Genomic DNA, 26,289 nt, shown 5'->3' with positions numbered 1-26,289 from the left:
ATATACAATAGCAATATTTTATTTTGTAAATAAAATAAAAATATTCTTAAAAATTAAATATTACCATTGCATATAAATAGTAAAATAAACATACCAATCTTAGCACTAGATTTTTTTTCTGGAATTAGGGCTAGAGGAGTAAGTAAGTACTTTTTAGTTTATACATTTGAGTATACTCTTTTTGAAATTTTAAACTTAATAAAAACTTGTTTTATTTCCATTTCCTTTCTTTCTCTCTTTAGCCCCCTCTCCCCATTTCCCTTGGGTCTTTCTCTTTCATCTCTTTCTTTTTCTCTTCGATAATTCCAAGGCTTATATACTAACACATCACTTGTGAAGACACATTAACCCAAGGCGAAAGGGAGAGGTTGGGTTTCCCTCATTCCCCCAAGGCTACATCAGTTGAAAGCTCTCAGAGGGGGCATTTTATTTTATTTTTTTTAAAGAAAGACTGTCAGTTTTTTTTTTCTTTTTTCTTTTTTTAATTTTTGCATTATATATTATTTGTCTTTATTTTTTTTAATATTACATTTAAAAAATATTAGGTCCCCATATATCCCCCACCCCCTTCACCCCACTCCTCCCCCCATAGCAACAATCTCCTCCATCATCATGAGACATTCATTGCATTTGGTGAATACATCTCTGAGCACCAATGCACCTCATGGTCAATGGTCCACATCATAGCCCACACTCTCCCACATTCCATCCTGTGAGCATGGGAGGACATACAATGTCTGGTAACTGTCCCTGCAGCATCACCCAGGACAACTCCAAGTCCCAAAAATGCCTCCACATCTTATCTCTTCCTCCCATTCCCCACACTCAGCAGCCACCATGGCCACTTTCTCCACACCAAAGCCACATTTTCTTCGATTACTAATCACAATAGTTCATGAATAGAATATCAGTAAGTCCACTCTAATCCATATTCCATTCCTCCATCCTGTGGACCTTAGATTGTTTGTGTCCACTCCACATCTATATCAAGAGGGGGCTTAGATTCCACATGGAAGCTGGATGCAATCCTCCTGCTTTCAGTTGTAGGCACTCTTGGCTCCATGGTGTGGTGGTTGACCTTCTTCAACTCCATGTTAGCTGAATGGGGTAAGTCCAACAAACCAGAGTGTAGGAGCTGAAGTCTGTTGAGGCTCAGGGCCTGGCTATCATATTGGTCAGTCCAGAGATTCAGATCCCTTGGGTATATATTAAACCCTAGCACCAACTACAGTTCTGGTAAAAGTAACAGGAGAGGCTTGTGGACAAAGATCACATCTGAGTCCTACTCCATCACACAGAAACACAAACTCCAAAGTAGGGCCAACTGACATGGCACTGAACTCCATCTACCATGACCATAGAACCTGTGGGTCTCTGTAGCCCTCAGAAGAACCAATACCTGGGGTTGTATCTACTTTATCTGTCTCTGGGACTTTGCTGAGGTGTGCATAAGGGCAACCCCTCTGATAACCTCCCAGCTCTTTTTGGAGACTCATAGCCATATAAACTCATTTGTCCTTTCCATCTCCCCCTTGATTCAAGTCAAAAAGCACTTTTAACTCCTGGTATTATGTGTAGACTGAGATATTCTGCTGGTCCGAGTTAACCCTTTAATTCAAGGTCATTTTCTAGTTACATCATCAGCTGGTACTTGGTAGTAATCCCTCAGTGCCAGGGAGGCTCATCCCCAGGAGTCATGTCCCATGCTGGGGGGAAGGCAAGGCATTTACATGCTGAGTTTGGCTTCAAGACTGGCCACATTTGAGCAATATGGAGGCTCTCAGGAGGTAACTCTTAGGTGCCCTGCAGCTCTGGGCCTTTTTCTTATTTCAAGTGTACAGGCTCACAAGCATAGTCATTAGTATGAAGGGCTCATTATTGGACCTTCACTCTTTTTTAGTCATTGCCGTTGCACTTGGGGATTGTTGCTGTTCCTTTAGGAACTGTGATAGAGCCCCCCTGGCTAGGAACTCAGCACTCCCTCACAGTTGTTGTTTTTAATTGTAACCACTATGAAAATATCCAAACATTTTATGTACCCTGGATATATGCCCTGGAGAACTCCCTGCCAACCATGTGTCCCCTGTCAATAACATCCCACACCAGTATTCCTCCCCTGCCATTGTTGAACCTCTCTGTGATCCAAAACTTCCTGAAAAGTGAAGCCCAATATATTGCCAGGTTCCCTTAATAGTAAAATGGAATATAGCGATGAGTTTAAAGGTTAGATATAGAATACATATTAATTTGGGAAAATTACGGTAAAAATAAATTGGGGTATCAAAAAATTCAAAAGTTTTGTTTTTGATGTTTTGCCTTCCATCACTGCAATAAGTGTTGCCCTGTATGCAAATTGGCAAGGCAACTACTTCCGTCTTTTCCTCAGTGTCCATGCCCTATCTTTTTCTTTTCTTTTTTCTAATTATTAAACTTATCTTCACAAGAGTTTTAGATCACAGTAATTCATATATACAATATACAGTACTCCCACATATCCAACATAAAACCTTTTCCCCTTCACAGCAATAATCTTTTTACATATTCATACTATATTTACTGATATACAGCTATTGAGACAATAGCTTTCAAACAAGGTAACATTTGTGTTTACATTGTGGTTTATATTTTAGACTATACACTTTTCTAAAGTTATCTTATGTTTTACATTTACATTTTAGCCTATCAGCCCCTATATATTTTTGGTGTAATTTTACATATCTTATATCCTTTCTTGCATACCCTTTGAAATACTTCTATTGCCCACACAGTTACATTGGTTCTATCTATTCAATACCTCTTTCCCCCTCCCCTTAGGGCCACAGTGACATTCAGTCTTCATTGCTTGAAGGACCATGTTCAGAGATACTTGTAACAGTGTTGAGGACTTCACATGCTCAACTGCTCTAATGCACTGGGAGCCACTATTTCTCTTGAGAGATACAATTCCCTCTATTTGAGGGCATCCATCCTCCCCAGGATGTGGGTATACCTTCACTCTCATTATATGGGTCTCTATCCAATGATATAACCCACTATGGCAAAATGAGCATTCACATATTCCCGAGGAGCCTGTCCTGTGTCAGATTATCCCCTTTAAGCATCTTAAACATGTAACTTTCCTTATTATATTTTTGAAAAGGTTTTCTCAGCATTATACTCTTAACCAAATACCTGACAGTCTCCTATGTTCATATGTTGCCCCACCCTCCCCCCAATTTCTTGGGCAATATTACCCATCCTCCCATCCCTAGTGCCCGTCAAGCCCACAAAGCCCCACCCAAAGGTAACCCTATGCCCCCATTTTATTCCTTCCTTGTACAAATACTTACCTCCAGCTTATCATAGATTTCACCCATGTAGGTGTCAGCTTACATCTTTCCTCTACCCCCGATTTCCTGTAAGCCTATTATCCAGTCTCTAGCTCTCTGAGGCAGCTTGGTTTACTTATTTCATATCATTGAGGTCATGTAGTATTTGTCCTTCAATGCCTGGGCTGCTTCACTCAACATAAGGTTCTCAAGATTCATCCATGTTATCACGTGTGTTTGTAGTATATTTGTTCTTAAAGCTGAGTAGTATTACATTGTATGTATATACCACATTTTATTTATCCATTCATCTGGTGATGGGCATTTGGGTTGATTCCAACTTTTGGCAATAGTGAACAATGCTGCTATGAACACTGCATTTTACTTTTTGACACTATTCTTAATATTGGTGTGAACAATGCCTCCCATAATTATGGAGGTAAGAAGAGAAAAGGAGAGAGGGGTCCCACTGTGCATTTCCTTAGGAACAGCCCCTCTCACAGCTCAGGAAAAAGTCCCCAATAAAAGAACCATGTTTACATTTCCAATTGCCCCTATGGAATTCAGCTTCACATGGGAATACAGTGACATTCACTTTTCCATGTCACTGTGTTGCAGATAGAATTCTATAACCTGGTTACTTAGCAGAAGAAAGGGTAGAAATGGACCCAAGAGAAGACAATTGGAATAGTACCTCAAGGTTTGTCACACTACTTGGAGAGGGGGAAAAAATGAGATTAGCTAGAAAATAAAAGAATGAAAAAAAAATCAGTTTTTTTCAAACTAAAAAAAAATAAAATGATTAAAAGAAACAATTGAACATGATTGGGGGATACTGGTACACTAAGTCATTGCTGTGGTAAATGTTAATCAACCAAATCTTTTAGAACAGCACATTAGAATATGTAATGATAAAATTGATGACTGTAACAGGGGGATGACTGATCCAAGGCAGGGTCCAGCAGATGGGATTATTTTCAACTTTCTAACAACAGGCATTCCACCCAGCTGGCCCTTGATCATGTTTTCCTAAACACCCAGACTAAAAAAGAATTAGAGTCTTTACAGGAAGCAGAGAGACTGACCAGCGAGAAATGACCTGATTCCAGTCAATGTTGGTCCATGTTCAGGCATTCAGATTCCTTAGGTTTCTTCTCTCTATGCCCTTAGGGATATTCAGCTTTCACTTTAACTAAGCTGTGAACCCTAGGCCACAAAGTATCTTTTGGTTGTTTGGAATCAAAAGGTGATAAGGAGCCTATAAAGGAAGCTTTGCAGGCTTTGAAATTAGACCTGGACTCTGTTGGTCTGGGAGTTGGAGCCCTGGAATCTGCATTTTATCAAAGTCCCTAGATAACTGTGACTCAGTTTAGTGATATAATAATCATAGGTCAAGACTATCTCTCAAGCCCCTTCCTGATCTAATGATTTGATACCTATTTTTCATGATCATCTGCAGTTTCTAACAGTCCATTGAGCATAGCTTTTTATTATTCACATTTCAGCTAAAATATCCCTTCCTTAGAAACTATTTCCTCAACCACCTAACCTAAAATATCCCCCCCATGGTCATCCCCTCCCACATCACCCTATCTTATTATTATCTTTACATGATTCCTCATAGTCTAAAGGTATGTTTCATTTATTTGTATCTTTCTCCAGTTGATATATAAGCAAGAGCCTGGTATATCTATTGTGAATATTGATTGAAAAAAATGAATGAATATGTTAAATATCTTTTATACATTGATTACTAAATACAAAGACTTATCACTCAGAGAGGCACTGTGACTTGCCCAAAACTATTTATTGTTTTAATAGCCACAAGAATAATAAGCTTGAACATATTCTCTTTGTTCCTAAAGTTCATGCTTTTTCCACTGCTCTAAAAACTGGCATTTATATTTGCTTCACCCACTTCCATCCCCTGGCTTGCACCACATGATAACATCTCTGTGCTTAGTACCTACACCACCTTCTAAGTTTCTTCCTTTTTAGATTCTACTCCCACATAATACTGAACTTGGAGAAAGGAATTGAGTCTTCTATTATTTCTACCACTATCAGTACAGTGCTTGGCACTCTGGGTGTGACCCAAAAGTACTGGATGAGCACAGGTGCTCTTCTGATGCTGGGCAACACTGCACAGCATTTTACCACATGTAGAATGTTTCATGTGCAACCTCTTCCAAGATTCCTGCAATAGGCCTGGACATTTGAAGAAACCGAGGCTCAGAAAGCCCTTCCCAAGACTGGGTCATAGAGTTTGAGCTGGAACTTGGGTTTACTTTTCCTTTTCTTCATTGATTTTACAACCTCCAAGCCTTTCGTTAAAAAGTTTCTACTTCGTGAGCTGCAACTCAACCATCTAGACCCAAAACAAGTGTTAATCATCTCTGTAACAACCACCCCCCCCCCACCCAGAGAAAATTTATAGCAGGCTTATTCACAATTAACAAAAACTGGAAGCAACCAAGATGTCCTTGAACAGGTTAATGAATAAACATATTGTAGTGCATCCATACTACAATAATCTAAAGACAGAATAAACTATGAAAACAATAGATTCTGATTGGTAATTTTGTTTATCACAGGGACATAGGTTAGCAATTCTGAAACATCTTACCTATATACTAGGATGAAACCAATATGTAAATAAATGGTAGATAATGAGAGCCAGTTTTATACTATCTGAGAAAGAAGTTACATAAGCAAGGAAGGAATGTTTGAAAGAACCCTCTGAGCTGGATGACAGTCAGTGGTATCAGTACAAACCCATGTCTGTATGTGTGTGGTATGCACACAAGATACATACATAAAAATATACTTGTGTATGTGTATATGAGGTACTATACATACATTTATTTTCTCTCTCTGCCTGCAGAGAGGATCTGGAAGCAATAACTCACAGTGGCATCAAGTACATGAAGTGCCCAGATCTTGATATATAATAGAGTCTGAGCTGGAATTACAGAAAAATGGTAATATTACAGTGATACCTTAACCACCTTAGACAAATGACCAAGATTAACATCACTCATGGTAAGTCTTGATGATCATGTATCCATGATGTGATGAGAAGGGCACTTCAACACTGTGATACTCTTTCCAAATTTCCACAGCCCTGATCCATCATAACTCCTCACTCCTTAAGTGTGGGTTGTATATAAATACTTCCTTCTAAAGAATACAATGTAGAATAGGAAACAAAAAAATTAACTTTACAGTGAAGAAACCTGTCAAACACTGCTTCTGCCAGGTGATCAAGATTAACATTAACAGTGATAAATAGTAACTTTGATATGATGTGACAAAATGGCAATTTATCTCTAAGAAGAAATGTCTACTTAATGTAATGTGATATCCAGGATGAGATTCTGGAACAGAAAAAGAAAGTGCAATTTGTAAAAAACTAAGGAAATCTTGGGGAGCGGACTTGGCCCAGTGTCCGTCTACCACGAGAGGTCCATGGTTCAAACCCCGGGCCTCCTTGACCCATGTGGAGCTGGCCCATGCACAGTGCTGATGCACTTAAGGAGTGCCCTGCCACACAGGGGTGTCCCCCATGTAGGGGACCCCCACGTGCAAGGAGTGCGCCCTATAAGGAAAGCCGCCCAGCATGAAACAAAGTGTAGCCTGCCTAAGAATGGTGCCACACACACAGACAGCTGACACAACAAGATGATGCAACAAAAAGAAACACAGATTTCCGTGCCACTGACAACAACAGAAGTGGACAAAGAAGAAGACACAGCAAATAGACACAGAGAACAGACAACCGGGGTGGGGGGAAAGGGGATAAAAATAAATAAATAACTCTTTTTAAAAAAACCTAAGGAAATCTGAATACCCTTCAATTAATAATAATGTATCTATATTGGTTCATCAATTGTAAAAAATGTACCATATCAATGTAAGATGTTAATATTAATAACAGGGAAAACTAGATGTGGCATATATGGGGACCCTCTCTATCTGCTCAATTTTTCTGTAAATCTAAAATAAAAAATTATTTTTAAAAATCCATAACCATACTTTGAGAAAATATCAGCTAAATCTCAGTTGAGGGACATGCTACAAAACAGCTAACCAGTATGCTTCAAAAGTGCCAAGGTCATGAAAATGAGGAAAAACTGACAAAACTGTCACAGGTTGGAGAAGACTGAGGAGACATGACATCTAATGGCAATGTGAGATCCTGGATTGGATCCTAAAGGAGAAAAACGACATTAATTGTAAAAGCAGGCGAAATCTGAATAAGATATGCAGTTCAGTTAATGGTCAGACTAGTAACTAAATGTTTTCGCTAAGGAAATGACAGCAACCAAGATTCACAAAAAACGTAGAAAAATATTTTACATTATATTTCCTAGGAACAAAATAAGCTCTTCCTTCCCAACAAGTGCATACATATTGAAAAAAGTCACATCTGTGGGGAGGGGGGTGGGTAGAGGTGGGTGCACTATTATTGAATATTAGGCCTTGGTGAAAAGAGATTGCCCTAGTAAACATACTTTGGATGTTCAAATATTTTTTTAAAATACCACCCACTATTATTTACTATTTATCCCAGGAATCTCAGTATATCAATCTCCTTCTCCTCAGTCTTTTTAAGATCTTTCTTTTAAGAGAGGAACAAAGATAGAGGTCATAGGGGTAAAGGATGTTTTCTGACTTGGATAGCATTAAAAGGCATAACTAATTAAAGTCTAAAGGTCTTTGAATCTTGGTTCAACAAGCCCTATGTGTTTCAAGGATTTAAATCTTCTGCTTAAATGCAAAGCTTTGATTAATTACTTAAAGTGCAAGAAAGTTATTAAATTAGTATAAGAAGATTCAAGTTCAAACTGGAGGATTAATTTTAGTAGTTATGATATGAAAGATACAATGATTATGTTAGGGAATGATGGAAAAAAATTCTCAAACCTAAATGGAAAGATTTTTTAAATTTAATTATTTGATTAAACTATTCCTGGGAACCATATAAAACTATAGCCTCTGACATAAAGTCTGAATTGTTGGGCAAACCCAGTGTATGATCTCATATTAAATTCTGCTATCATGATTTGCCTTAATATAATAAATCTATTTACTTATCAAGGGAATGAAAGTGAGCAGACTATTGTTTTAAAATGTGCACAACTTCTGTTAAAAAGCTGAAGATGAGTACAACTAGCTAATAAGTGACAGGCACTTCTCTGAGATCTATTGAAAGGATAGTGAAAGATACCAGGTTGATAATCTGTGCATTTTCCAGGAACTAGATAGGAACTAAATATGTCTGCTTAATTAAAGGTTTTCTGGAAATTTGGAGGTTTTGAAGACGATCCGGATGAGAGATGGTCCTTTCAACAAGTAGTAGTATTGCCAAGGAATGTGGGTGAAAGCTTTAGTTAGAGCATTTCCCAGATCCAGAAGAGCTCATCCACTGGCATTCTCCCTTTGATCCTCCCCTGACTTTTTAACCCTTTCCACCCTCCCTGTCTTTGCCCCCAGACCCATCACCATTTCTCTACTCACTCTGCATTTTTACCAGCCAGTAGACCATGGCTTGTTTCTGTGATGTTGTTTTGATGGAACAAACCTGCTCCCGGTCAGCCTCAGCTTCTGCATCGGGAAGCTAGCGGCTCTGTCAGGGCCTTGCTCTGTGCACAGGGCACTCCCCCAGGGATCCTGCTCTCCCCTCGCCCCCCAAATACAGGGCTCCCTGGGCGAGGTAGGGGCTGGATGCAGCCCTGCCTCACGGCCCCTAGTCGGTAGCCCACCTCACCCCTGAAGAGTTCGACCCAGAGCAGCTCTAAGCCCCAGTGTGGCAAGGATAACAAGAGTTGCCGCCTACTCCCCCGCGCAGAGGAGCTGGCGCCCAGAGGAACTGACAGGAGCGCCCACAGCCAGGCTGCAGAGGGTGCGGAGGTCCAGCAACTTGCCCGGCTTTTCCTAACGTGGAGCAGAGAGAGGTCCCAGAATTGAGCGACACCGCAGGGATCTCCGCTGGGTTACTGTGGCAGGAAGGCCCTTAGATCCTCTCCTTCATCTAAGCTGGTGATCAGTGAGGACAGTTCTGGGGCAAGAGGCGACTGCTTGCAGGGACGAGCCACCACCACGCGGAGCTGGAGCAGGACAGAAGTCGCAGAAGGGAAGGCAGAGGGGTGCGGGCTAGCGGGCCAGGGAGCTGCGGGGATTCCCTGCACCGCGTCTTTCCAATCTGCGCTGTGGGGACCCGGTCTGGCCGCCGATTGCAGGCGAAGCAGCTCGCCCGCCGCCCCTCCTCTTGGTTTGCCTGCGCTGCGACCCGGTTCTCCATCTCACCCCACCTCTTCTCCCTTTGCTGCCCGCATCAGGAGCCCACATATTGCCCTGCCTGCAAGGCTTCAGGAACTTTCCCAATGTCATCGATGTGGGTGGGTGGGAAGTGGAGATCGGAGGAGGGGTCTCTCTTTTCCTTCTTGATCTTTGTGAATTGACTTCTTGATCTCACCGAGAGCACTTACTGTCTGGGTGTCTGGCCTGTGGGAGATTCAGAAACAAAAGAGAGCAGCAGGGTGGGTGTGTGTGCTTATGTGTTGGGTGAGTTTCTATGAGATCCTGGGTGTGGGGGTGGGAGTGTGTGCAGGCCTGTGCTTCCTCTTAAGTGATTTTTCGTTTTTCTTTAGTCACTATAATCTGTTCCTTTCCTGAAAGCCTAAAGCACTCATTCTGCCTAAGCCCAACCTCTCAGGCACTCTCCCATTTATGAGTGCTTTCTTACAGATCATGCTCTCTTTTGTGAGTGAACATCAAGGCTTCCCCCAAAGACTACAAACTTTATGAAACAAAAAGACAGAAACTATGAGCTTTAAGCAACTTTTGTGGGTTTTTTTTTTTGTTTTTTTTTTTTGTCATTCACCATGATATATTTTCAGTACAGGGTCTAATACCCAGTAAGAGATAACCCAGTCATTAATTAAATATTTTTCCAAGTCTGTTATATATAATTATGTGCTAAATGTGTTAAACAAATACAGGGGAGGAAATGTAGTTCCATATGTAGTAGCTCTCCTCACCTTCCCCACCAGCAAAGATTCTAGCAATACCTGCCTTGGAATGTCTTGAGATAAGCCCTGCCAACTGGTCAGCAAACCTCAATTCTAGTTCTAATTTGTTGTTGTACCCTGGGTAAGTTACCACCTCTGGAAGTTTATCATAAAGGAGTTGATTACAGGACCTTTCTGAATGTAACATTCTGTGTGCTCACACTCTCTGTTCTGCTAGCTCCTCTGCTGTTCAGTTAGAGATGTATGGCATATGTTATGTTAATGGGCTTAGAAAATTACAAAGATCCAAATGTGTCTGTGTGTCTGTATGTGATTGCTTGTAGTGAACTGAAAGACCTTCTAATTCCTTTGCAATTCTCACAATCCTAGTACATTTCCATTTATTCAATGAAAGAATGATGCAAAAATACAAATAGCAATTACAATAAAATAATACTCATTCCAGTTTCTAATATAATTTTGCTTTTCATAATGTGTGTGTGATAATCTCAATGTCTGCATCTACAAAAGGAACACCTTGAAGATAGCAGAATAGTTGTTCTTCTTCAAACATTAAAACATTTTAGGTGGTGTCTAAGAGAAATTTGTTTGTTTTCTTTTAAAAAGGCAACAATAATTTCTCCCACCCCACCCACTTTTTCTATCATATAATTTTGACACTGGAAGAAGAAAGGTTGACATTCCATTCCCTTGAATGTGGGCAGGCTTGTGGTGATGGCAGAAATGAAGTCAAATTTAGGTGATAAAAGATAGAATGTGTTCTGCCTGGTTCGCTTACAACACTTGCTTTAGAACCCAGTCACCTGACTAGCTAAGGTCGCTGGCCAGATGGAGAGGAAACAGTGATCCTATCCTCTTCCCTTCATCATGATTCACAAAAGGCTCTTTGTGGAAGCCCAGAACAGCCATTTCCCTCTCCTTTCTGAATGGTTTTCAGAGATTTGCAGGCTCATTTGCTTCAGAATTTCTCTGCATGTTGTGCTTTCACAGTCTGAAAAAGTGAGTGGGAAATCTCTTAGGATCAGAAGGCCATTTGTGTGTGATGGTAGCACAACATTATAAATGCAATTAAAAGCACTGAAATATATATCTGCATATGATTAAAAAGGGAAAGGTTAGATTGTATATATGGTGACAGAATAAAAATTTTTCTAAACTTCATGGAACTGCACTACACAAACAGTGAACCCTAAGTTAATGCATGGATCTTATTTAAAGGTATAATTATAAAAATTTGCTATCATCAGTTGTAACAAATATTCCATACCAATGCAAGGCTTTGGTGTTGGGGTGGTATATGGGAATTCTATATTTTATGCATGACTATTCTCTAAACCTTATTTCTATAATAAGGTAGGAAAATGAAATAAAAAAGAAAGCCATATCAAAAGTCAAAATCCAAATAGATTTGCACCCAAATATAAGACTGAAAACAAAAATTAAAATCCAAATATAGGACAAGAAGGAAAAGAAGAAATCAAAGGCTGACAAAGCTGATTTGGAATGAACATGTTTATCTAAGTGTACTTAGATAATTTACTGACTTGCATAAACCAAAATTGTTTTTCTAAAATGAAACATTTCTTGCAGAAATTTGAGGTTAATACAGCTGATTTTTCCCCCCATAAAGGTCAGTCCTCCCAGCTTCCAATTATACTGACAAAAAAAATCTCTTAAAGAGAAAGTGTTTGAGATAAATTTTATGTCATCTGAGATCAGAAAAGCATATTAGTTATCCATTTGAAGAAAGGTAAATTAAACTGGCTTCAGATTTTAAATATATCATGACATTTTATTTTATACATCTCTACACTCTATTGACCTCTGTCAATAAGCAAAAGTGAAAATATCATAAATTCTCCAAATCAACATCCTTTGCTAATCATGTAGCAAGGGAACTAGTTCAATTCTAGGTCTTTTTAATCTGTTGGACCACTAAGTTTCCTTAATAGATTTCATTGGTGAAATTGTAACAGAATAGAAGTGACATTGTGGAAAATGGTGAAGTAGGTAGTCCCAAGGGTCTATCCCGCCATAGAAACACTGAAATAATGAAAAAAAAATGTGAAAATCAACATTGAAAGACCTCTGGAAAATAATCAAAGATTTATATGAAACAAGTGAATGCTAAATCAAGAAAAAGACAACTTAAAACTTGTAGGAAAGGGAGGGTGGGGCAAGATGGTGGTGGAGTAAGGAGCTCCAAGAGTCAGCTTGTCCTACAGGGCAGTAATCACTCAGAGCTAGTTAAAACACAGGAGACCATAAGAGCATCCTGTAACATCCTTGAAAGAGTGGAGGGAGGAGACTGCCTATCAGCAGTGAAGACTCATGAGTAGACTCTCCTTGCCGTAGACACTGGTGTCCATTCTTTGTTTGCTGTACAAGCCATTTGGGGAGCTATTCCATGGCTGAGGTTGAAAGCTCCATTTTTCAAAAATGGGGCAGGAAGAAATAGTCAGGCACCAAGTTCAGCTACTGATTAGTAAATTAGGCTGGCTAAAGTATAATCCTAAGAATAGCTAAAGTTTGAACATGTCCAAGTAAGAAAGAGGCCAGTAGCTGCCATTTTAACTCAGTCCCCACATGAGGGGAAGCAGAGTTGATTGAAAATCACAGAGATGGTAGGGACTGGCTTCTTTCCACCCATATCAGATTGCAGGTCTAGCCTAGGCTCCAGTCCCACCTCCAGCAGAAAGAAAGCTGGAGGACCCTGCACCAGCCCCTTCAGACAACTGCAGGTGCTTTTGGTCAGCACAGACTGGATAATTGGACACCTGGGGCTCCATCTTCATCTCCAATAGACTAGGAGGGAATTAGAGGGGACCTAGATCCCATGGGGCAGAGGCAGAGTGGGCATCACCATCCCCAAACCTTAAGATTGGGGAATGAACAATGGAGTAAAGTAGACTTCTACTGTCAATTTATTGTTATTCTAGCAATGGAAGAACTTTTTTCATTGATGTGGAAGCAGTGGCCACCTGAGGGGATGGAGAAGGAAAAATAGGTGTAATATGAGGGCATTTTTGGGACATCGGAATTGTCCTGCATGATGTTGCAATGACAGATAAAGACCACTGTGTATTTTTTGGTCATAACTTACAAAATTGTGTGGGACAGAGTGTAAACTATAATGCAAGCTATAATCCATGGTCAGTGGTAATGTTTCAATATGTATTCATCAATTGTAACAAATGTACCACACTAATGAAGGATATTGTTTATATGGGAAAGTGAGGGAGGTTTAGGGAGTGGGGCATATGGGAATTCCCTATATTTCTTATATACCATTTATGTAATCTAAAGTACCTTTTAGAAAAGAATAGGAGAGGAGTTGTGTTTTCTCAGCCTCTCTAGGCAACTGCAGGTGCTTTTGGCACACACAGACTGAATAGTTGGATACCTGTGTCTCCTTCCCTGCTCTGCAATAGGATAGGAGGGCGATGGTACTTCCTCAGACTCTCAAAGCAACTGCAGGCACTTTTGACCTGCACAGACTGGACTCTTGGGTGCTTGTGGCTCCACCTCCACCCCTTAAAGAGCAGAAGGGACACGATTGTCTCAGACTTTCAGGACAACTGCAGGTGCTTTCACACCACACAGATTAGATTGTTTGGCACTCCGGAGGAGCCAACCCCACCCCTGGCAGGGGAGGAGGGAAGCTGGCATCCAGTCTATTTGGGCAAATGTGGTCAATTTTTACAAACATGGCTTATTTTGCTGCCCACACCTGCAACTCCATTCCTACTTCATGCAGGGGAGGAAGGGATGTGATGTCCCTCCAGGCAATTACAGATAGTCTTGGCCTGCACAGTTTGAATTCTAACATATGACTGTGGTCCCATCCCTACCCCTGGCAGGAGAAAGGTGGGAGAAACTTCATGAGTTCCTATGGCAATGCAGGCAGCATCAGCCTCCACAGGATGCAATATCAACTACATCCTCACTCCTACTACAAAACTGGTAAAGGAGAAAGGGCAAGAAAGCGCTAAACTAAAGAGAGAAACTACACTCAGAATAGATACATCTAGTAAGCCAGATGCCAAGACACCAACAAAAAATTATAATCCATACTAAGAAACAGGAAGATGTGGCCCAGTCAAAGGAAGAAGATAAGCCTACAGATAACATAAAGGAGTTGAGACAACTAATCACGATGTTCAAACAAATCTCCTTAATAAAGTCAATGATATGGCTAAAGAGATTAAAAATATTAAGAAGACCCTGGGTGAGCATAAAGAAGAATTTGAAAGCATACATAGGAAAACAGCAGATCTTATAGGAATGAAAGGTACAATAAATGAAATTAAAAATACACTGGAAGCATATAATAGCAGATTTGAGGATTCAGAAGAAAGGATCATTGAGTTTGAAGACATGGCCTCTAAAAGTGAACAAACAAAAGAATAGATAATGAAAAAATGGAAAATATTGAACAGGGTCTCAGGGAACTAAACGATGGCATAATATGTGCAAACATACATGTCATGGGTGTCCCAGAAGGAGAAGAGAAGGGAAAAGGGGAAGAAGGAATATTTGAAGGAACAATGGTTAAAAGTTTCTCAACCATGTTAAAGGACACAGATATCTGTATCCAAGAAACACAACATACTCTCAACCAAAAAAAAAAAATCTGAATAGACCAACTCTGAGACACTTACTAATCAGAATGTCAAATGCCAAAGGCAAAGGAAATTCTGAGAGCAAGAGGAAAGCAATGCATAACATATAAGGGATACCCAAAAGATTAAGTGTCAATTTCTCATTGGAAACCATGGAAGCAAGAAGGCAGTGGTGTGGTATATTTAAGACACTGCAAGAGAAAAACTGCCAGCCAAGAATGTTATGGCTGGTAAGATTGCCTTTCAAAATGAGATGAGTTTAGAATATTCACACATAAACAGAAATGAAAAAGTTTGTAAAAAAAAGACCAGTTCTGCAGGAAACACTAAAGGGAATGCTACAGGCTGAAAAGAAAAGACAGGAGAGAGAGGCTTGGAAAAGTGTCTAGAAATAAAAAGTATATCTGTAAAAGTAACTAAAAGTGTAAAAAGAGTGGCAAAAATAAAATATGAGAAGCAAAACCCAAAAGTCAAAGTGGGTGAAGTAAGAATTGCCTTTACAGTAATAACATTGAATATTAAATGGTTTAAACTCCCCAGTCAAAAGATACAGATTGGTGGAATGGATAGGAAAATATGAGCCACTTACATGCTGTCTAAAAGAGACTCAGCTTAGACCCAAGGTTACCAATAGATTGAAAATGAAAGGCTGTGAAAGATATTCCATGCATGTAGTAACCAAAAAAAGCTGGAGTTGCCATATTTATATTGGCTAAAACAAGCTTTAAAAACAAAATTCTTCTTAGATACAAGGAAGGACATTATATATTAATAATAAGGCAATTCACCAGAAAGAAATAACAATCATAAATGTATATGCACCTAATCAGGAGAGCCCAATTTACATGAGACAAACACTGGCAAAACTGAAGGGAGATACAGATGTCCCTACAATAATAGCTGGTGAATTCAACACACCAGTCTTATCATTGGAGAGAACATCTGGGCAGAGGATCAATAAAGCAGTAGAGAGCTTGAATAATATGATAAATGAGCTAACCCTAATGAACATATACAGAACATTGTACCCCAAAACAGCATGATATACATTCTTTTCAAGTGCCCGTGGATCTTTCTCCAGGAGAGACAATATGTTGGGTCATGAAGCAGATCTTAATAAATTCAAGAAGATCAATATTATACAAAGCACACTCTCTAATCATAATATAATAAAGTTGGAAATCAACAACAACTGGAAAAATCCATGAATATATGAGATTAAATAACACATTCTTGAATAATCAGTGGTTTAAAGAACAAATTGCATGAGAAATCAATAAATATTAATAGCGCAAGACAAAGGAAAACAAGAATATAACATATCAGAACTTATAGGATGGAGCAAAAGCAGTACTGAGAAGGAAATTTATATCCCTCAATGCATACATTCAAAAAGATGAAAGAGCTAAAATCAATCACCTAATTACACATTGGAAGAACTAGTAAAATAGCAGCAAATGATTCCCAAAGCCCAGAGAAGGAATTAAATCAGAGTAGAAATAAATGAAATTGAGAACAAAAACAATAGAGAGAATTAACAAACCCAAAGTTGTTTCTTCAAGATGATTGTACAAAAATCCACAAGCACTTAGCTAGACTGACAGAGAGAAAAAAAGGAGAAGATGCAAATAATGAAATAAAAAATGAAAATGGGGACATTACTGTTGAGCCCAGAGAAAAAGAATACTATAAACAACTGTACACCAACAAACTAGACAATGTAGGTGAAATGGAAAAAATTCCTAGGAATACACAAACAACCTACACTGACCCTAGAAGAAATAGAAATCCTCAACAACCAATCACAAGAAATTGAAATTTTCATTAAACAACTCCCCTAAATGAAAAGCCCTGGAACAGATGGTTTCATAGTTGAATTCTATCAAGGAATCAAAGAAGATTTAACACCAATCTTACTCAAACTCTTCCAGAAATTGAACAAGAAGAAACACTAACAAACTCATTCTATGAAGCCAATATCACCCTAATACCAAACCAGATAAGGATATTATGAAAAAGCTAAATTCCAGAGCCATTTCACTAATGAATACAGATGCAAAAAATCCTCAACAAAATAATTGCTAATCAAATCCAACAGCACATTAAAAGAATTATTCATCATGATCAAGTGGGTTTTATCCCAGGCATGCAATGATGGTTCATCGTAAAAAAATCAATCAATGTAAAACACCACATTAATATTAATAAATGAAAGAAAATTCACATGATCCTATTGATTGATGCAGAAAAGGCATTTGACAAAATACAACATCTTTTCTTGATAAAAATACTACAAAAGATAGGAATTTAAGGAAACTTTCTCAACATGATAAAGGCTATATATGAAAAATGCACAGCTACCATTGTACTTAATGGTGAAAGACTGAAAGCTTTCCCACTGAGATCAGGGACAAGACAAGGATGCCCACTGTCACCACTGTTGTTCAATATAGTGGTAGAAGTTCTTGCTAGCACGATCAGGCAAGAAAAAGAAATAAAATGCATCCAAATTGGAAAGGAAGAAATAAAACTTTCACTATTGGCAGATGATATGATCCTATATATAGAAAGTCCTGAAAAATCTACAATAAAGCTGCTAGAGCTAATAAATGACTTTAGTAGAGTGACAGGACAGAAGATCAATATGCAAAAATCAGTGATGTTTCTATACAATTGTAATGCACAATTTGAGGAGTAAGTCAGGAAAATTTCCATTTACAATAGCAACTGAAAGAATCAAATATTTAGGAATAAACTAAACCAAGGATATAAAGCACTTGTATTCAGAAAAGTAAAATGCACTGCCAAAAGAAATTTTAAAAAGATCTAAATAATTGGAAGAACATTCTATGCTCATGGACTGGAAGACTAAATATTACTAAGATATCAATTCTATCCAAATTTATACAGATTCAATGCAATCCCAATAAAAGTTCCACCAGCAGTTTTAAGCTAATGGAAAACACAATTGTCATTTATTTGGAAGAGTAAGGGGTTCCAATTAGCCAGAAACATCTTGAAAAGGAAGAGTGAAGTTGAAGGACTCTCACTTCTGGACTTTAAATCATATTACCAAGCTACACTGGTGAAAACAGCATGGTAGTAGCATAAAGATAGTCTTAAAAGTACCCTGAAAAAGAATCTGACTTTTAACATCTTTGAGGCCCAGAGAGCATAACTAAAACATCATACCACTGAATTAAAAGATGTCATTTCTATACTCACACTATCACAATCCTGTAGGTGTCAGGAAGTGTCCAACTGGAGTAGGATGAGCACTGGAAAGCAAAAGATAAAGGATAAGAGAAGAAGCCGATCATGACCCCTTTACAATCACATGGCCACTTTAAAGCAGGTTTTCACTGGGGAAAGAGAGGTTTTAATGTTAACTAATATTCAGAGTTTTGATTAATATCTTGTACTGGACTTTCTGATTTCTGAAATGTGACTGAACTAAAGTGGTTGTAGATATTCTATTGCCGAGAAGTGAATAGGAAAGGCATTGGCCTGAGGAGTTTTCATTCAAGGGCAGAGGAGGATAAACCCAACTCAATACATTTTAAAGGATTGATGAAATACAAAAATAAAGTTGTGTTTTGATAATGTAAGGAGTTGTGGTTACTAGTGCTTACAGGTGTAACATACTAGTTATACACACTGAAGCTGAAGAAATTTGCCTTGATTCTAAGCAGCCTAGGCAGATAGAAATGAGCCAGATCTATGATTAGTTGTCTCAACTCCTTTATGTTACCTGCAGGCTTACCTTCTTCCTTTGACTGGGCCACATCTTCCTGTTTCTTAGTATGGATTGTAATTTTTTGTTGGTGTCTTGGCATCTGGCTTGCTAGGTGTATCTATTCTGAGTGAAGTTTCTCTCTTTAGTTTAGAGCTTTCTTGCCCTTTCTCCTTTACTGGTTTTGTAGCAGGAGTGAGGATATAGTTGATATTGTAAGCTGTGGAGGCTGATGATGCCTGTACTGCCATATTGCTAAGAAGCAATTCTATAGACCTTGTTTATATACAACTGTGTAATTATAGGCTGGAGATTACTTTTAATAATGAAATGGTAATCCAAAATAATTAGTGAGTGAATGATTAACTTAATCCTAGTTCTTACAATTTACTTGCAGTATGACCTTTGTGAATTTCCTAACTTCTCTACGCTTTAATTGGCTTGTCCAAAATTAGCTGTTCTACATTCCTACAAGTTGCTGTAGTTGCCCAGAGAGACTGATGAAGCTTCACATCTCTTTCTCCCCTACCTGGGGCAGAGATGAAGCTGCTGCAGGTGTGGGCAGCAATCTATGCAGTGCAGGAGGTCCTAAGATGACTGCTGTTGCCCTGGTAACTTCCAATTTTCAGTCTATGCCAGCCAAAGTTCCCTGCAGTTACCTGTATAGGCTGGTGCAGGGCTCCTCAGTCTTCTTCCTGCCAGAGGCAGGGCTGAAGCCCAGGCGGTGTGCAGACTGATATGCGTGAAAGAAACTGCCAACCCAGCTTCCCCTCAGGCTGGTAGCTACTGGCCTCTTTCTGACTTGGGCTGGTTCTCACTCCAGCTTTTCCCAAGGTTATCTCTTAGCCAGCCAAGTCTCCCTATCAGTAGCTGAAATTGGTAGCCAACTGTCTCCTCTTCCCCTGTTTCTGGGAAATGGAGATTCCAATTCCCATCACAGAATGGCTCCTGAGGTGGCTTGTGCTGCCAGAGTAGGACAATCACCATTCTCTGCAGCTTGGCGGGTAATTTCCCAGAGAGGCTGGGACAGGTCCCCGCAGCTTCCTCCCTGCTGGAGGTGGGGCTGGGGCCTAGGCTAGACCTGCAATATGATGTGGATGGGAAGAAGCCAGTCCCCCAGCACTGGGATTTTCAGTCCGCCCCACTTCCCCTCGAGCCAGGTATGGATTTAAGATGGCAGCTCCCAGCCTCTTTCTGACCTGGACAGAATCAAACCTTAGCAGTTCTCAGGATCATACGGTAGCCTACTGAATTTCCTCATTAGTAGCTGAAATTAGTGCGCAACCGTCTCTTTCTCCCCCATTTTGGGGAAGTGGAGCTTTCAATTCCAGCCATGGAATAGTTCCCGAGGCGGCTTGTGCCTCTAGTGGAGGATGAGCACCGGCCTCAGTGGTGTGGAGTGCTCTACTTATGATCCTCTCTGAAGAAGGGCAGTCTCCTCCTTCTGCACCCCCAAGGACATTGCAAGATGCTCTTCTGGCCTCCTGGAGCCCCCAAACAGGTGCTTCAGCTAGCTCCAGAGAGCTCTGGGTGTTTGCTAACTGCCCTGCAGCAGGAGCTGACTCAAGGAACTCCGTACTCCGCTGCCATCTTGCTGGTTCTCTCAAGAAGATATTTTTTAAGAATAAAATCGAATAATTCAGTATTCAGATTGTATGTGGGATAAACATAATGATATTACAGGTACAAAATTTCCTTCTGTGACTTATTGAATAAGTAATATTTCAGATTTTTCTTTCACATATGATTTCCTCTTAGAAACTGACCAATTTGCAAGTTCAGTATCCCTACTGTGCCTCAACAAACTCAATTATATTTTTTATCTGACTCCTTTTAGTTTTCTTTTTAATAAAAGAGCCTTATTAAGATTGGAAATTTGCCTATTAGTTCTCCAGAATTTTGACAGTTCTGGATTTCCTATCTCTCTTTTCGGTGAATAAGAATCACTTTGAACTTAATAAGCTATAAAATATTTCTCTCTCCCAATTTCTTCCCCTGTAGCTTCCATGTTAAAGCATAAAACAAGATTATGAGACGTATTTGTGTGTGTGTGTATGTGTGTGTGTGTGTGTGTGTGTGTGGCTTAGGTCATCTCTCTCCAAAATCTGTGGTACTTATTACTATTCCCTATGTAGTACAGATTTTGGGGGAGTAGCTGTGTTATTTGCTAATTGGTCTGTATTTTTAATTAGCTTGGGGCGGTGGTATTTTAGCATATTTATATTGCCTGCTGCTACTAGAATAATTGTTTGTTTGGTACTCTCAGAAGTGATCTATCACTGGACCTCTATTTATTTCAGGGGCATCTTGGAAGATATTAAGGGACCAGCCTCCTGCCTACCCCTAGCACATTTCCCCAAATTAGTTTCTTTTCAAATATTTCCAATGTTATTTGTGAATAACACAGTTATTAAGACAGTAATAAAATTTTTAAAAATCCGAGAGGAAACAAAATCATGATGAGACAGGAAGAAAGGACTGTCAAGATGAGGCTCCTTTCTATGAGCGGGACTTGTTCTGCTCCCTACCTGGTTCAAGCCCAGACGCGCTGCCGTGACCAAAGAACTGGCTCTGCTATGTGAACCGATGACGGTTATGTGTCATGTCCTGACCCTCTGAAAACCAATGTGAGAAAAGAAAACATAGCAACTATAAATCTGCTTTCTGCATCTGGAAAATAGGGCTCATGATAGTGCCTATATCACAGGATTTTTTTGAAAATAAATTGTGATAATGTGTGTATTGTACAATGCCCTGTGTATGCTTTGCATGACTCAGAGTACGAGTTCAATTGGCTATGGCTACAATATTTTCAGAGAAATAAAATCTACTCAGTCTCTTTCTGGCATGGGCCATAGAAACACCATTCCTTGGGGTTCTCAGAAAATTAAGTGTAACAATGGAGCTGTAGCAGAAAATGTTTGTATGAGTAAGCTTCCTACACATATGCACACACACACATAGAGATAAATACCTATGCTCATATTTCTGTAGGCCAATTAAAATATAAAATTGAGATATATTCTGAAACAGTCCTATAAAAATTAGGACTAAAATATCCTTTTAAACAACAAATTATTGTTGAATAGAATTAATAATGAATTAACTCATTTAGGTAAGAGAGATACCTGTGCAAGGTTTTATGGAAATATAATAAAACTCACCCCTCCAGGGGTATTTCAATGTGTTTAAATGGAGTTAAGCTTGCAAAGCACTTCAATGTTCAGCATGTGTTTCAAATTCTGCTCCTGAAGATTTCGCCATCTCCCAGCCTCACCAGAACAGTAACCATGATCCAGGTACTTTCCTTAAGCTACTTGTGGTCTAACTCAGAACTTTCATAAAAGGGAGAAATAAGAATGGATTGAGATGAATAAAAAATTGATAGAGAACAGGTGGAAACTTAGTTGGGTCTTGAACCCAAGTAGAAATTAGATAATGGCACTGTATAGAGAAGGACGAGAGTATTACAATATGTAGTAAGATAGAGACTGCCTAGACTCCTGGTTTTTATTCAAGTTCTGCCATTCAGTTTTTAAGGAACCTCAAGCAAGATGTTTAAATCCTTAGAGCATGGGTTAAGTGAAATAAAACAGGTAAAGTCCAGGCTCTTCTCTTCTGTAGGTGCTCAGCTCTCTAAACCTTGGCCTTAGTCCCTTCTCCCTCCAGTTAGATTTTATTCTTCATTTGACATGATTCTCAAGACCATCCCTGCCTTTGCTAACACTTTTTTCTTCCCAAATCCCAGCTGCAAATAACCTTTTCTCCTTCCTCTTTGCCTTTCTCACAAAGATGAATCCAAGTAAGGCCACCTCCAATTAATCTAGATTAGATAATTCAGCTCTCTTCCTTAAAATTCTATTACATTCTTTACTTTATGGCTTAAGAGGAATTAGCCTCTAACATTTTCCCCTTATATTTTGAGAGGGGATGCATTGTAGTACTTAGAATTGACAACAGAAGTGGAGTTCAAATCCCCGCTCCATTTCCTGCAAGTTGTGTAAACAAGTGTAAATCACATGACTTCTCTGCACTTCACCTTTTTCATCGCTAAATTGGGCTAAAATTAATATCTATCACACAGTATTGTTGTTAAAATAAAAGGTTTCTAGCACACAGAAAAATTACATTAGTAATTAGTTTTAATCCACCCCAGAAACTAGTATAGGAGATTCAGGTTTTCAGTAAATATTGATTAATGGGTTGATTGACTCAGATTCTTTATTTTATTGTATCATATACATTAAAATTTTTTAAAATATGATATATATCACCTCCTCTGTAGTTCATCTCTATATTGGAATTAATACAATGGAAGGGAAACTATTTTTGATAGCAATAAATTGTTTAAAAGGAAAAGAAAAATAATATGAAGGCTTGCTTCTCTAACAATATAAAATAAAAATAAATAGGTACTATATATCTTAACTGGAATTCATCCATGGCTCTCTCTAGCTATGCTGATACATTTATACAATTAGGATTGAAATCATCTTAGCTCTAAATTTTCTCATGGTTGAGAAGCATGGATTATGTTTATCTTTTGCAGGGAAGGATGGTATTAAAGAGACTTGGTGTATTCCTGGAAAGAATTTGTAGTCCAATGAGGGAAAGGTGATACTATAAAAGATAAATTGTGTGTAATAAGATACTGAAGATCTGGGGGACTCAGAGAAGAAAAAGATCAAAAGCAATTGAATACCAGTATCAGGAGAAACTGTGAAGGAGGTAGAGTTAGAGAGATGGATCATGAAGATATGTTGGGTTTCATCTATGAAAAATGAAAGGAAGATGCTAATGAGTTTTGTCTGGATTCATTAGTATAGTGGATCTAGCAAACAAACCACTTCCTTAGGAGATACTTGACTAGGTTTAATTAGGAAGAGTATGATTAAGGGAATAGACTAAGAGTCTTAATTACAATGCCCTTGGTATTTAATAGTACTCACAAATAAATGGTTGTCCAAACATATCTTGTAACCCATGCAATGAAGATTTGATATGCAAATTTGGTAAGTGCTTATTTGCATTGCCTTATCATATATTAAAATGTCACCTAAATCCGTAATATGAAAGAGAAGTACCTATTTCTATAGGAATATATTATGAAATAGTGAAGTGTCATTGTCATTAAAACAGGCTAGATGTTGAGAAAATGGCCCTTTAATCCATTCATTCTATCCATATGTTATGCTATTGGCTTATGATCAAAAACTGTATTTTATCTCCTCATATATACATATATGTATACATTGATAAAATACACACATATATAATGTTTTAGAGTGGGAGGGAAGCTCTAACATTGGTTACATGGTGTATACAGCAGAGGCAGAAGCTAACAAACAAATTGACTAGCACTGATGGCAATGAATCTGACCACTAGGAAGGAGTTCTCTAGACTTCTAAACTATAATGGAACAAGTTTACCAGTCACTACCATTCATATCATACTTTCAATTGTCTTGTCACCTACTGATAACCATTTCTATATTTTTTGTTTATTATTTTCACAACAAAATTAATATCTCTGAAGGCCCAAAGTCTAGAACAGGAATTTGGGCTGTGTATTAGTCAGCAAAAAGAGTGCTGATGCAAAGTACCAGAATTCTGCTACTTTTTAAAAAGACTATTTATTTGGGGTAGAAAATTACAGTCATAATGTCCTAAAGAGTCCAACTCAAGGTACCACAAGAGGTACTTTCTTACCCAAAGTCTGTTGCTACATGTTGATACAAGATGACAGATGATATCTGCTAGGGTTCAGCCTTCCTCCTTCTTCTTAAGGCTCTGTGATCCCAGCTTCTTCCCATCTCAGCTATGGGGTGGCATAAGGCTAATCTCTCTTCCTGGGGTTCTTTCCTTTCTGGGCTCAGCGGCTCTGTTCTCTCCTCAAGGTCAGCTGTGAACTATTAGGCAAATGGCTTGGCTTTCTCCCTGGGGCTCCAGCATCAAAAACTCAATTCTCTCCGTGTTTACTTCCAGGTGAGCATTTGTTTTATCCCCAAAGGGGATGGGATTTGATGATGAATCACACTCCAATTATGTGGTTGGTTGGATCAGAGCCCTAATCTTAACATAATTTATTCAGACATCTCAGCTGAACCTAACACAATCAAAGGATTATTACATCAGAGGAACCGACCAGTTTACAAACATAATCTCTATTTATTTTTGGAATTCATAAATAATATGAAACTGCCACAGGCTGGAATGGATCAACTGATTGTACTTTAAAATGGGCCATTCCTTTGGCAATAGATGTCTCAGGTGAATACAGTGACTGGCACATAATAACAGATACATAAAGGAAAATGTATAATAATCAGTACTCTTTAGTGAAGATTACCCATCATGGTGGGTACAAAAAAGCATTTTCTTAATCTAAATCCATCCTCGTGGGTGTGAAACTTTGTAAACAGAACCTTTCGATGAGGTTGCTTCTGTGAAGGTGTGATCCAGCTGAATCAGTATGGTCTTAATCCTAGTAATGGAGTCCTTTGTAAGCAGAATAAAATTAAGACACACAGAGAGAAAGCTATAGGAAGCAGCAGGAAGTCACTGGAACCCAGAGAAGCCAAAAGAAGTTGACATGTGCATTGTCATGTGACAGGAAAGCCAAGGACCAAGGGTCACAGGCAGCCAGCCCCAGAATGCCAGTCACTTGGGAGAAAACATTACCTTCTTAATGCCTTCATTTTGGACTTCTTTTTTTTTTTTTAATTGATTTTGTAAAAATATTACATTTTTTTTATTTAAAATATTAAAATTTTTTAAATTGATTTTGTAAAAATATTACATTAAAAAACAATATGAGGTCCCATTCAACCCCACCACCCCCACCCCACCACTCCCCCTCCACCAACACTCACTCCCATCATCATGATACATCCATTGCATTTGGTAAGTACATCTCTGGGAATCTCTGCACCTCATGGTCAATGGTCCACATCATGGCCCATACTCTCCCACATTCCATCCAGTGGGCCCTGGGAGGATTTACAATGTCCGGTGATTGCCCCTGCAGCACCATCCAGGGCAACTCTAAGTCCCAAAGGCGCCTCCACATCTCATCTCTTCCTGCCATTCTCCATACCCATATCAGCCACCATGTCCACTTTTCCCACTCCACTTCAATGCCACCTTTTCTCTGTGGACCTTGGATTGGTTATGTCCGTGGCATCTCTATGTCAAGAGGAGGCTCAGATTCCACGTGGATGCTGGATGCAATCCTCCTGCTTTCAGTTGTAGGCACTCTAGGCTCCATGGTGTGGTGGTTGTCCTTCTTCAACTCCATCTTAGCTGAGTGAGGTGAGTCCAGTAAATCAGATTGTAGGAGCTGAAGTCTGTTGAGGCTCAGGGCCTGGCTATCATATTGTCAGTCCAGAGATTCAAATCCCCTAAATATATCTTAAGCCCCAACACCAACTACAATTCCAGTAAAGTAGCGTGAAAGTCTTATGAAAAGAGATTCCATCTGATTCCAGTTTCATCACGCAGAAACACCAGCTCCAAAGAAGGGCCATCTGACATGGCAGTGAACCCCATCTGCCATGACCATAGAGCCCGTGGGTCTCTTTAGCCCTCAAAGG

The 26,289-nt window shown here is 39.1% G+C and overlaps 1 long non-coding RNA gene across 1 annotated transcript in view; it reads right to left on the bottom strand.

Annotated features, from left to right (window-relative positions):
- The window catches only part of LOC139439216 (uncharacterized), a 298,744-nt gene that overhangs the window by 229,719 nt on the left and 42,736 nt on the right, over window positions 1-26,289 (bottom strand). Inside the window, exon 2 of the long non-coding RNA XR_011648997.1 lies at window positions 18,190-18,242. This is a non-coding gene — a long non-coding RNA (uncharacterized lncRNA). The remainder of the gene's footprint in view (window positions 1-18,189; window positions 18,243-26,289) is intronic.

This window comes from Dasypus novemcinctus, chromosome 6, assembly GCF_030445035.2.
Source record: "Dasypus novemcinctus isolate mDasNov1 chromosome 6, mDasNov1.1.hap2, whole genome shotgun sequence".
Classification (NCBI taxonomy): Eukaryota; Metazoa; Chordata; class Mammalia; order Cingulata; family Dasypodidae; genus Dasypus; species Dasypus novemcinctus.
This window is presented reverse-complemented; position numbering and strand designations above follow the sequence as displayed.